A 12,361-nucleotide genomic window follows, 5' to 3' on the forward strand; every position below is an offset into this window, starting at 1 on the left:
GTGTGAATCTTTTACCTAGTTCGGTGTATGAACTTTTTGGATTTGGAGAACTGAAACCCACATCAGTCACACTGCAATTAGCCGATAGATCAATTAAGGAACCATGTGGAATGCTTGAGGATGTCTTGGTCAAGGTAGATGAGTTTTACTTTCCAGTTGATTTTCTGGTTCTCGATATGGAATTAAGTGGCAACCCCAGACAAATTCCCATTATCTTAGGACGACCTTTCCTAGCTACGGCGAATGCATACATCAACTGTAGGACAGGAGTCATGGACGTATCGTTTGGGAATAAGAAACTAAATTGAATGTGTTTGGTGCTTCCCAAGGACCATCAATGGATAGTTGCTTCAAAGTAGATACACTAGAAGATATTATAGAAGATGCAACACCCACAATTCTAGCACCTGAACCCTTAGATACTTGCTTGGCTCACTTTGGAGTGTATGACTTTAAGGGATATATGAAAGAAGTTAACATATTGTTGGATACACCACATGATAAAACCACTCCTCCATGGACAATCAAGTATGAGCCATTACCCATCTTTTGTTGGTTTTATTGCATATGACGTCTGGCTGAAGACGTAAAACTTAGCGCTTTTTGGGAGGCAACCCAAATTTCGTCTATTTTGTTTTAACTGATCATCATTTTTTTAAAGAATAAAGGACCACTCTGTATGGAAGAGTCTGTTAATAAACTTGACGTCTGGCTGAAGACATAAAACTTAGCGCTTGTTGGGAGGCAACCCAACAATTTCATATTTTTTTTTTTTACTTTATCGCAGCTGCAGAAATTTAGAACAAGAGCCTATTAATCAATGAAGCTATCTTCAACTTCCGAAGCAAAATTATCTCAGCTGCACTCTCTCCTTTTATTTTCTTTGCTTTTCTACTCCATTGAGGACAATGTAGATTAAGTTGGGGGGAAATTAATCAAATCCTCGAGTATGGTCAGAAATAATTAGTTTTGTGTATTCAAATTTTATTTTGATCAAGAGTCAATTAGGCATCCTAATAAATGAATGATTAACGGTCAAGATAATTTTAGAGATACTGAGGAATAAATTATTAAGAAAACCCAATGAATGGTAGGGTTTGAACTAGACCAAATTTTAGGAGTGATTCTACAACCCTCTTCTTACTGATCTCAATAAAGAATCTGCTTCATGAAAAATTAGGTGGAAAGATCGAGGTATGCAAAAAAAAAAAAAAAAAAAGTCTCCTTAAAAAAAATTAATTAAAAAATTAAAAAAAAAAAAGAAGAAAAGAGAGAAAAACAACATTGGTCTCCTACTGAGTAACCGGGTCCTTTCGCCTAAGTAAGCGTTGTGGTTCGCGTAAAAAGGTAGGCAATGTTATATGTATATATATATATAAAAAAAAAAGGAGACTAAATTGCAAGAAGATGATAAACCTCTTTCCCATTAAGTTAGAGGATTTAAAGAGTAAAGTGGGGAGTTGCTGAAAGAAAAGCTCTGAAATTTCTTTAGTTAATACTCAACCACTAATTGGGTCAAATTGATAATCCAATGAAATATCTCTTTAATGGTCTGACCAAGTATCATCTACCTTTTGGGATGCCTAACCTAATTATTGATTCAAAACCGAGTCAGTACACAATGCTGATATATCTATTTTACTCGAGGACGAGCAAAATTCAAGTTGGGGGGTGTGATAAATACATAATTTAAGTCATTTAAAGTAGAAAATTATATTTAATTTATTTTATTTATTAAAAATTTGATACTTCTTTTTATCTTTTATAGGAAAGATGATCGCCAATACAAAGAGTCTGATTCATAGATCAAAAAGATTCAAGTTTGAAGAAATTTGGACTTAAAATAAAATTAAAATAAAAGAAAGACGCATCCGGTATTATAGAAAATGAAGATACTATGCAAGGAATCCAAAAGGATACAGATGTCATTGTAAAGAAACAAAAGTTTCTTTTTGGTACGTGAAAAAGTGGTTCACGTTGATTCTCTTTTCTGGGTGGTTTCACGTGAAGTTTGGGCACGGTTTCACATGGATTCAAGAAGCCTGGGCGTGCGTGAATTCAAAAGAAAAGCATGGCGCGTGGACGTGACACGCGGGAAGCTGGCGCGCGGGACGCGGTTTGGACGCGGGGTGCGGACGTGGGATGCGGTTTGGACGCAGGGTGCGGACGCAGGACGCGGCACGGATGCGGGGACGGGCGCTGACGCGGGTGCAGACGCACTGCAGACAAGTTCAAAATAAGGAAAAAAATAATATTTAGAAATATTTTGAAAGATTTGTATTTTTTTAGTCCCACATCGAAAAATTATGTAAAACTCCTCCCTCCTAACACCTATAAAAAGACTTTTGTACTCTCATTGGAGGGGGAGCCCAAAAATTCTTCTAGAGCCTTGCATAGAGGGATAGAAAGGGACTATTTCATGAGCAGCTAGGCTAGCAGTCTCGGGAGTGGAGAAGAAATTTTGTAACGACACAGAGATGGTTTATTGTTCTAAACTTTTTTGTATTTTTTTATATGCAATAAAGATTATGCTTTTTATTTAAATTATCATGAGTTCTTTATTTGCTCCCTATCATATGCTTTTATTTATGCTTTCTTGTTAGATTAATATTAGGAACAACTTTTACTTTCCGGAGATGCGTCGTGATCTACGGATACGGGGCGTGCCGAGGAAAGAAGAGTTGTGTACCTAGTCTTTCTGGAGACGCACCGTGATCTATGGGTACGGAGCGTGCCGAGGAAAGATAGGTATTTTTCCTAAGATTAATCACATCTATTTAGTTAAAAAAGAGATACAACTCTGCTAGTGCAAATTAATTCAAAACTCCCGAGCTCTTTTTATTTTTTAATTACCTCAATTTTACGATAATTTATTTTCTAAATCAAAAACAACACTTCTTTCTTTTACCTTGCAATTTCAATTTAGCCCAAGATCCCTGAGGATACGATCTCGACTCATCCTACCTACGTAGTGAGTAGAGTTACTTTTGGTGCTATCAACGACTACGCATCAGCACGCCTGACGACGTTGAAAGGCACAAAACTAGTTGTGACATTTTCAATGCTCGAATGAGGGATGGGGCCTCAGTCACTGATCATGTACTGTACATGATCGAGATGATTGAGCGCCTAAGCAAATTGGGCTTTCCTCTGCACGAGCAGCTCGGTAAGGATGCAATCCTTAATTCCTTGCCCAAGTCCTTCCTCCCATTCCTTACTCATTTTCGAATGACAAAGCCTGCAGTAAACTACCACGGATTGTTGGGGTTGCTGCAGAACTTTGAGAAGGATCACCAACTCCATAAGGAGTCGGTGAATGTAGTAGGAGGGTCTTCTTCTCGTCGTCAACCCTTTGGGAAGGGGAAGAAGAATAAGAAGAAGAAAAATAAGAAGGTGCAATCTCATGTTGGGACAGTAGCACGGGGTCAGACCAAGAAGCGCAAGCACGACCAGAGCCAGACGGAGTGCTTCTTTTGCAAGAAGCACGGGCATTGGAAGAGGAACTGTCCTCAATACATTGCCTCCCTGGACCCGAACAGGCCAAAGAAGAAGCAAGGTAATTATATGATAACTCCTTGCAACTTTTCGATTTGTGATACTACTGCCTGAGTATTGGATACCAGAAAACCTTATCATATTTGTAATTCGATGCAGGGTCTGCAGGTCAGTAGGAGATTTGATGAAGGCGAGAGGTTCCTGAATGTTGGAGATGGAAGCAAAGTTCCAGTTCTAGCTTTAGGAATCATGAGTCTTGTAATCAATTCTCGTAATGTAATTCTGAGTGAATGTCACTATTGTCCAAGTTTTTTATTAAATATTGTTTCTGTAGGCCTTTTGGCCATGTACGGTTATGATTTTTTAATAAAAAAAAATATTTGCAATATCATTTTGAATGGTGTTACAATATTTGTTGGACAATTAAATAATAGAATTTACTTACTATCACAGCCTGTTAATGTGGTTCAAAAATTCGGTAAATGCTCTAGAATAGATAATGTGTCAGAAGTCTACCTTTGGCACTGTAGGCTAGGTCATATCAATAAGAACAGGATAAACAGGTTGGCTCAAGAAGAAATTTTTGAAGTTAGTGATTGTGAATCACTTCCAACCTGTGAGTCCTGTCTTCTTGGAAAGATGACCAAGTCATCTTTTACTGAAAAAGGTGAGCGAGCCAGTGAACTCTTAGGTCTGGTACATTCTGATGTATGTGGACCCATGAGCTCAAGTGCAAGAGGTGAATTTTTCTACTTCATAACCTTCACAGACGACCTATCTAGGTATGGGTATGTCTATTTAATAAGCATAAGTCGGAATCATTTAAAATGTTCAAACTATTCCGAAATGAGGTAGAAAAATAAACTGGGAAGTGTATTAAAACTCTTCGATCTGATCGAGGAGGTGAATACCTTTCCAATGAGTTTCTGACGTATCTAGGGGAGAATGGGATTCTCTCTCAGTGGACTCCTCCTGGAACATCATAGCATAATGGTGTGTCTGAAAGGAGGAATCGGATCCTGTTAGACATGGTTCGATCCATGATGGGGTTTGCTGGTCTGTCGATCTCCCTCTGGAGATATGCGCTCGAATCGGCTTGTTACCTTCTAAATAGAGTTCCGAGTAAGTCTGTAGCCAAAACGCCATATGAGATATGGATAGGACGTAAGCCAGTACTCTCGCACCTTAGGGTTTGCGGGTGTCCGGCTTATGTTAAACGTTTAATTACAGACAAGCTTGGACCTAGGTCTGACAAGTGTAATTTTATAGGGTACCCAAAAGAGACCAAAGGGTATTATTTCTACCTTGCTGATGAGCAAAAAGTGTTTGTCAGCCTTAAGATAATCTTTTTAGAAAAGGAGTTCCTTAGTGAAGGAACTGTTGCCTCTAAAGTCGAACTTGACGAAGTTCGACAGGTGAAAAAACCGACACATGTTACTGAACCTGAACCGAATTTGATTAGATCAGATCCGGAGCCCATTGATTATGCACCCTTAAGGTGGTCTGGTAGAGTACCACATCAACCGGACAGATACTATGGTTTCTTGGTCCGGGATGGTGATCCTGTCGAACTTGATGAAAACGATGAGGATCCGATCACCTACATAGATGCAATGCAGAGATCTGACTCTGAGAAATGGCTAGAGGCCATGAAATCCGAAATGGAGTCCATGAAGGTCAACGATGTGTGGACATTGGTTGACCCACCCGAAGGAGTAAAACCCATAGGGTGTAAGTGGGTCTTCAAAAAGAAGAGGGGCGCAGACGGAAAGGTGGAGACTTATAAAGCCCGTCTGGTTGCCAAGGGATATCGTCAACGTTATGGTATGGACTATGACGAGACGTTTTCTCCTGTGGTAATGCTCAAATTCATTCGGATTATGCTTGCGATAGCTGTCCATCTGGACTATGAAATCTGGCAGATGGATGTGAAGACAGCTTTCCTAAACAGAGAGCTGGACGAAGAGATGTATATGATACAACCTGAAGGGTTCACATCCACAGATGAGTCTAAGGTGTGCAAGCTATAGAGGTCCATTTATGGACTTAAGCAGGCATCTCGGAGTTGGAACATATGTTTTGATAGGACGATCAAAACGTATGGCTTCGTTAAGAACGGAGAAGAGCCCTGCATTTATAAGTGGGCTAATGGTCCAGTAGTAGTATTTCTTGTATTGTATGTGGATGACATTCTCTTAATCGAGAATGATGTCCCTGCATTACAGGGAATAAAGATTTGGCTATCGTCACAGTTCTCTATGAAGGATCTGGGAGAAGCTTCCTACATCCTAGGGATGAGGATCTATAGGGATAGATCCAAAAAGTTGCTTAGCTTATCCCAGTCCACGTACATTGATACTATGCTGAAAAGGTTCAGCATGGAAAATTCTAAGAAAGGCTATCTACCGATAGGCCATGGAATTTCTCTTCGAAGAGGGATTGTCCGACAACACCTCAAGAGAGAGAGCGTATGGGTAGGATTCCATATGCTTCGGCAGTGGGATCTATCATGTACGCCATGACATGTACACGACCAGATGTGGCATACTCACTAGGGGTAGTGAGTAGATACCAATCTGATCCAGGAGAGAATCACTGGAAGGTTGTTAAAACCATCCTGAAGTATTTAAGAAATACTAAGGACCAGTGGCTTATATATGGTGAATCGGACTTGAGATTTATAGGGTTTACAGACTCTAGTTTCCAGTCTGATCGCGATGATAGCAAGAGTGTGTCAGGATTTATTTTTACCCTTAATGGTGGGGCTGTCTGCTGGAAGAGTTCCAAGCAGCACACTGTGGCTGATTCAGTATGCGAGACGGAGTATATTGCTGCATCAGATGCTGCCAAAGAAGCGGTGCGGCTGAGGAAATTCATCACCGAGCTCGGAGTAGCACCCTCCCTTGTTGGTCTAGTTCTGCTCTACTGCGACAGCTCTGAAGCCATTGCTCAGGCGAAGGAACCAAAGGCACACCAGCGGACGAAGCATATTCTGCGCCGCTACCATCTCATCCGGGAGATCGTGGATCGAGGTGACGTCGACCTTCAGAAGATCGATGGGAAGGAGAATCTGGCCGACCCATTCACTAAAGCCATTACGGTGAAGGAGTTCAACGACTACAAGTCGAAGATGGGTATTAGATACTGCACCGATAGGCTTTAGGCCAAGTGAGAGATTGTTGGGAATAGTGTCCCAAAGCCAATCGTCAGTCTGTTGATGGTTGTGCTCCTTTTTGTATTGGTACATGAATTATAAATAAATAAAAGTTATTTTGATATTTTTTCATCACAAATGTTTCATCTTCTAATGAACTCCTGTGTTGTGGTGAAGTCCTTAGAACTATTTAGACTCGACAAAGGAGGATTTGTCGCTTAGTCCTTAAACATGTTCGCGACCAAATGATACGTTGTTACCAAGGACGACAACGTTTATCGAGCATAGGTCGTTGTGTGTCATATGGGTTGGTTGTCCTCATAACCAAAGAGTGTGGAGACACTGGTATGGCATACAGGTGAGATGTAATGGTACATCTGCACTGAACGTGACCAACTCCGGAGCTATTTTTGCTGTCAAGATTTACTCTGATGGAATATGGGTATAAATGTCCCTCTGACCTGAGACCGCCACGGTGACTTGCAAGCAACTCACTGCACTTAGGCACTGGACTACCTGAATTTCTAATTCAGTGACGGAAGGTTGCTGGGTGTAGTCAAGTACTTGACTTGTCGGTGCGTGTGTCAAGATGGGATTGACCACTCCAGTTTAGGAGCTGTGTACAGTCGTGTTTCAATTTAGCAAAACCTTGGCCAGGGTAGTCCTAGTGAGGAGTCACAGGACTAATTGAGTTGAGCACGATTCGGATGATATCATCAGGGTTGACAGTTTAACCCTGAGTCGTCCTAAACACAGGGGTCAAAAGGGATGAATTATATGGTAACCATATTCACGTAGGTTCTGAATATTACGATTGCGATTATTCGACCTATCCGGTCGTCGGGTACCATTGCTAGATGGTCACTTCGATTAGTACAGGAATTGTTCCTGTGCTACCGGTTTAGGTTCGAACCTGCGGGGTCACACACATTAGAGGTTCCTTTCTGATCTGATGGCTGATTATGAGTCTTATCTATCTGGGACTCTATGATTGAGAATTAGAATTCTCTAATCATGAGTTCCACACATTTTGGGTACGGGATCAAAATTTTGAATTTCAAATTTTGAATTTGAAATTTGAACTCTTTGATCAGGGTTTCATATCGATGGTCTCTGATGCCTGATTGCCCATCGGATTTGGACTCAATATTTATGAGAGGTTTAATTAGTGATTTAATCACTAATTAACTCAATTTGATTGAGTAATTATTTTTGGATCAAGTCCAAATTGAATTGGATTCAGTTTGGATTGACCCAATTAGGTTAAATGTTGACCTAATCGCTAAGGTGGTTTAGTCCCTGATTTGATCAGGGGTTAGGTTTAGTTAATTCCTGATTTGATTAGGATTTTATTGAGCCTAATTAAGCGTAATTATGTTGGGTTTAATCTGGTCTAATTGTGCTTGACCTATTTTAAACTAGGTTGGCTCAATTTGAATCAAACCACCTTGTTTTAAATTCCCTGCGACACCCAACTTCCTTGCACCCATTTGAATTCACGAGAAGAAACTTCTCGTGAAGTTTTTCTCACTGAAACCCTTCCCCACATCCTCATTTGTGCCCATATGGATGGATAAAATAATTAGTTAGCCATTCAAATTCAAAGCATGTTTGAATTTGAATGGATAACTTATCACTAGCCCTTTCATCCTTATCCATTTTGTGTGCCACATTACCTACACGAGAAAAGGTTTCTCATGAAACATTTTCCATGCACAAAGAGCCACGCCCCTTCTCTTCTCACACCCAAAAGGATAGGGATAAGTTGGTTTTCGTTTGAATTCAAATTTGATTTGAATTCAAATGTGTAACCTCTTGTCTTTATCCTCTCACGCGGATAAGACACGTTCGACGTTGTTTTAAAAAGAGGAGAAAGGTGGGACGTGCATAGAAAATTTAGGAGAGAAACTTTGGGGCGTGAGGAAGGCTTCTGCATAAGGTGAAGGTCCAAAACCTTCCAGAGAAAAAGAAAGAAAAGAGAGAAAATTGGGCGCAGGGTTTTTGGTGTGTACCCTAGGGTTTCTACCTAGGGTTCGGGAAGTGAGATTGGTGTGCCACGAGTGTCGTGAGTCCACCAAATTTAAGGAGAGATCCATCAACCTCTCAAGCAACTGTGCAGATGATCCAGAGCATCGAGAAGTCAGCACACATCGATCGAAGGAGTTCGATCAACATCTCCATCAAAAGGGTGAAATCACGAACTAGCATTCGTGAGGAGCTGATCAGACGGGAGCTTCATGTGGATGATCCCAGAGATCAGACATTTGTATGGTTGCAATATGACGATCAAGCCCTCCGACGGTGATCAGATTACGGTGATCGACTACCCCAAAAGGTGATTGTTCTGAACACAGTACTGTAAAACGTTTACTGATTCAAATTTGAATTTCAAATTTAAATGCATGCTGTTGCATCATATTTAGATCCTAGTGTAGGGTTAATTAGTATTAATTAATGAGATTAATTAATAATTCCACTATAAAATAGTAATTTTGAAAAAGTTTTAAAATTACCATTTTGCCCCTGCACTAAATTTTCGCTTCAAGCCCCCCACACCCACTCTCTCTATTTTGTACAACAAAACCTTCTCTCCTAGACTTCACACACACTCAAAGCTTTCCACTCTTTTTCTCTTACATGGAATGTGGTTGTGGACCAAGTCAAAGTAGAAATTAGTTTGGATTTCAAATTCTATGAGATAGAATTTTAAGAAACCAAAACTCTTTCTTTATGGCACTGATTTTATCCAAATTTTTTTGGAATTTTTATGATATTTATGGCACATATTGTGCACCCTTTTCTAGTGATCTATGATAGAAAAAGAAAGAGGGGGCGCCCATGAGTTGGGCACCCCTATCTTGCCCTGTTTGGATTTTCTTTGACAAGGTATTTGACCTAGACAAGGATTCTTCATATCTCATTATTTAAGATGAATTTTTATTTGAAATTTTTGTGAATTATAGAGCATTGATAGATATTTGGGGTGTGTAAAAATTAGAGAGAAAGAGTGTTGGGGCATGGAGATATAATAGACATATAAATAAGTGTCTAGATTAGAGCAAAGAGAAGAAGAAGGGGGTCATCTTTTAAGATTGCTTAGTTCACCTCTTTCCTTCCTCTATCTGTGAGTTTTCTGAGAGTGTCTCATATCTAAAACTCTTTCTCCTACTTCTTATCTTTGGAAGAGTCCAAATCAAGAAGAAGGAGGTATCTGATCGACCATCGAAGAAGGATCAGCATAGTACGAGATACTATGCTGATTTTTTGGATCAGGACTTCTGATCGTGATTCGTGGGCTCGTGTGGACGACTCTAGAGGTCGGACATATGTGCAGCTTGTAACATCATCCTCAACTCGGATCAGTAAAGTTAGAACGTCTAATTTGCAAGATAATAGATCTGATCTATTATATTTTACATACATTAGATGTAGTATAGAAACAAGTTGATATGATCAACATGTAGTTCTTGCTCTTTATATTTTAATTTCTGATTTAATGCCATGTAATAATCATGTAACAGGATCTTAAATTAGGGATTATCTAGTTTTATAAGATAAATTTTGATTTATTTTAGTCTTCCGCTGCCTGATCTTGAAAAAATTTCAAGTTTTAACCCTGAAACCCTAGATCTGGTTCCTTCACACAAGACTAGTTATGCCATCGTCAATGCTCGAATAAGGAAAGAGCATCAATCACTGATCATGTATTGTACATGATTGAGATGATTGAGCGCCTAAGCAAACTTGACTTTCTCCTGCATAAGCAGTTGGGGAAAGATGCTATTCTGAACTCTCTGCCCAAGTCCTATCTTCTTTTTCTTACTCATTTTCAAATGACAAAGCCTACATCAACTACCACGATTTGCTGGAATTGCTGTAGAACTTTGACAAGGATCACCAGCTTCACAAGGAGTCGATAAATATTGTTGGAGGGTCTTTTTTTGGATGTCAACCCTTTAAGAAAGGAAAGAAGAATAAGAAGAACAAAACAAGGGTACAAAGTGCTGGGGCACCCAAGTCCTATCAGATCAAGAAATCCAAGTCCGATCAGAGTCAGGCAGAATGCTTCTACTGCAAGAGGCAGGGGCACTGGAAGAGGAATTGTCCTCAATACATTACCTCTCTGGATTCGAAAAGGCCGAGAAAGAAGCAAGTTATTGCTGGACAAAATAATTATATGATAACACCTTATAATTTTTAAATTTATGATTCTACTACTTGGATATTATATACTGAAAGTTTTTTTAATATTTATAATTTATTATAAAATTTGTAGGTTAGTAGGAGATTTGAAGAAGGCGAAAGATTCCTTAATATTAGAGATGGAAGATCAGTTCCAGTTCTAGCGTTAGGGACTATTAAGCTTGTATTCAAATCTAATATAATTATTCTAAGTAAATATCATTTTTGTCCTTCTTTTTTATTGAATATTATTTTTGTAGACCTTTTGACCATGTACGGTTATAAAATTTTAATAAAAAAAATAATTTTAATATAATTATGAATGGTGTTAATGTGATGAATGGACATCTAAACAATGATATTTATATATTATCATAATCTGTTAGTGTAATGTACATGACCAGCAAATACCCTAGAATTAGTGATGTCTCCGATATCTATCTTTGGCATTGTAGGTTAGATCATGTTAACAAGAATTGAATAAATAGGTTGATACAAGAGGGAATCCTTCAAGTCAGTGATTGTGAATCACTCCCAACCTGTGAGTTCTGTCTTCTTGAAAAAATAATCAAATCACTTTTTACTGAAAAAGATGAGCGAGCCAGTGAAGTTCTAGGTCTGATACATACTGATGTATGTGGACCGATGAACACTAGTGCCAGAGGTGGATATTATTATTTCATTACATTTACAGACGACCTATTAAGGTATGGGCACGTCTACTTAATAACACATAAGTCGGAATCGTTTGAACATTATGGGCACATCTACTTAATGATACATAAGTCAGAATCGTTTGAAATATTCAAACGATTCCATAATGAAGTAGAAAAATAAACTAGAAAGAGTATTAAAACTCTTTGATCCGATCGAGAAGGAGAATACCTCTCTAGAAAGTTTCTGATATACTTAGAAAAAAATGAGATTCTCTCATAATAGATCTCTCTTGGAATACCACAGCATAATGATGTATTAAAAAGGAGGAATCGAACCCTGTTAGATATGGTTCGATCCATAATGGGCTTTGCAAGTCTGTCGATTTTCTTTTGGAGACATGCACTCAAGTCAGCTTGTTATATTTTAAATAAAATTTTGAGTAAGTCTGTAAGTAAAATACCATATGAGATGTGGACAGGACGTACGCCAGCACTCTCTCACCTTAGGATTTGGAGATGTTCGGCTTATGTCAAATATTTGAAAACTGACAAGCTTGGACCTAGGTCTGACAAGTGTCTATTTGTAGGGTACCTAAAAGAGACCAAAAAATATTACTTCTATCTTGCTGACGAACAGAAGGTGTTCGTCAGTAATAGGACAGTCTTTTTAGAAAAAAAAATTCTTGGTGAAGGAACTAATGTCTCAAAGATTAAACTTGATGAAGTTTGATCGGTAGAAGAACCGACACAATCTTGTAAACCCATAGAGTCGGACTTGATTAGATCAAATCTGAAACATATTGTAGAAACATCTTTAAAGAGATCTGGTAAAGTACCACATCAACTGGATAGATACTATAGTTTCTTAGTCCGA

The sequence above is a fragment of the Elaeis guineensis genome, chromosome 9 (genome assembly GCF_000442705.2).
Source record: "Elaeis guineensis isolate ETL-2024a chromosome 9, EG11, whole genome shotgun sequence".
In the NCBI taxonomy this organism is placed as follows: Eukaryota; Viridiplantae; Streptophyta; class Magnoliopsida; order Arecales; family Arecaceae; genus Elaeis; species Elaeis guineensis.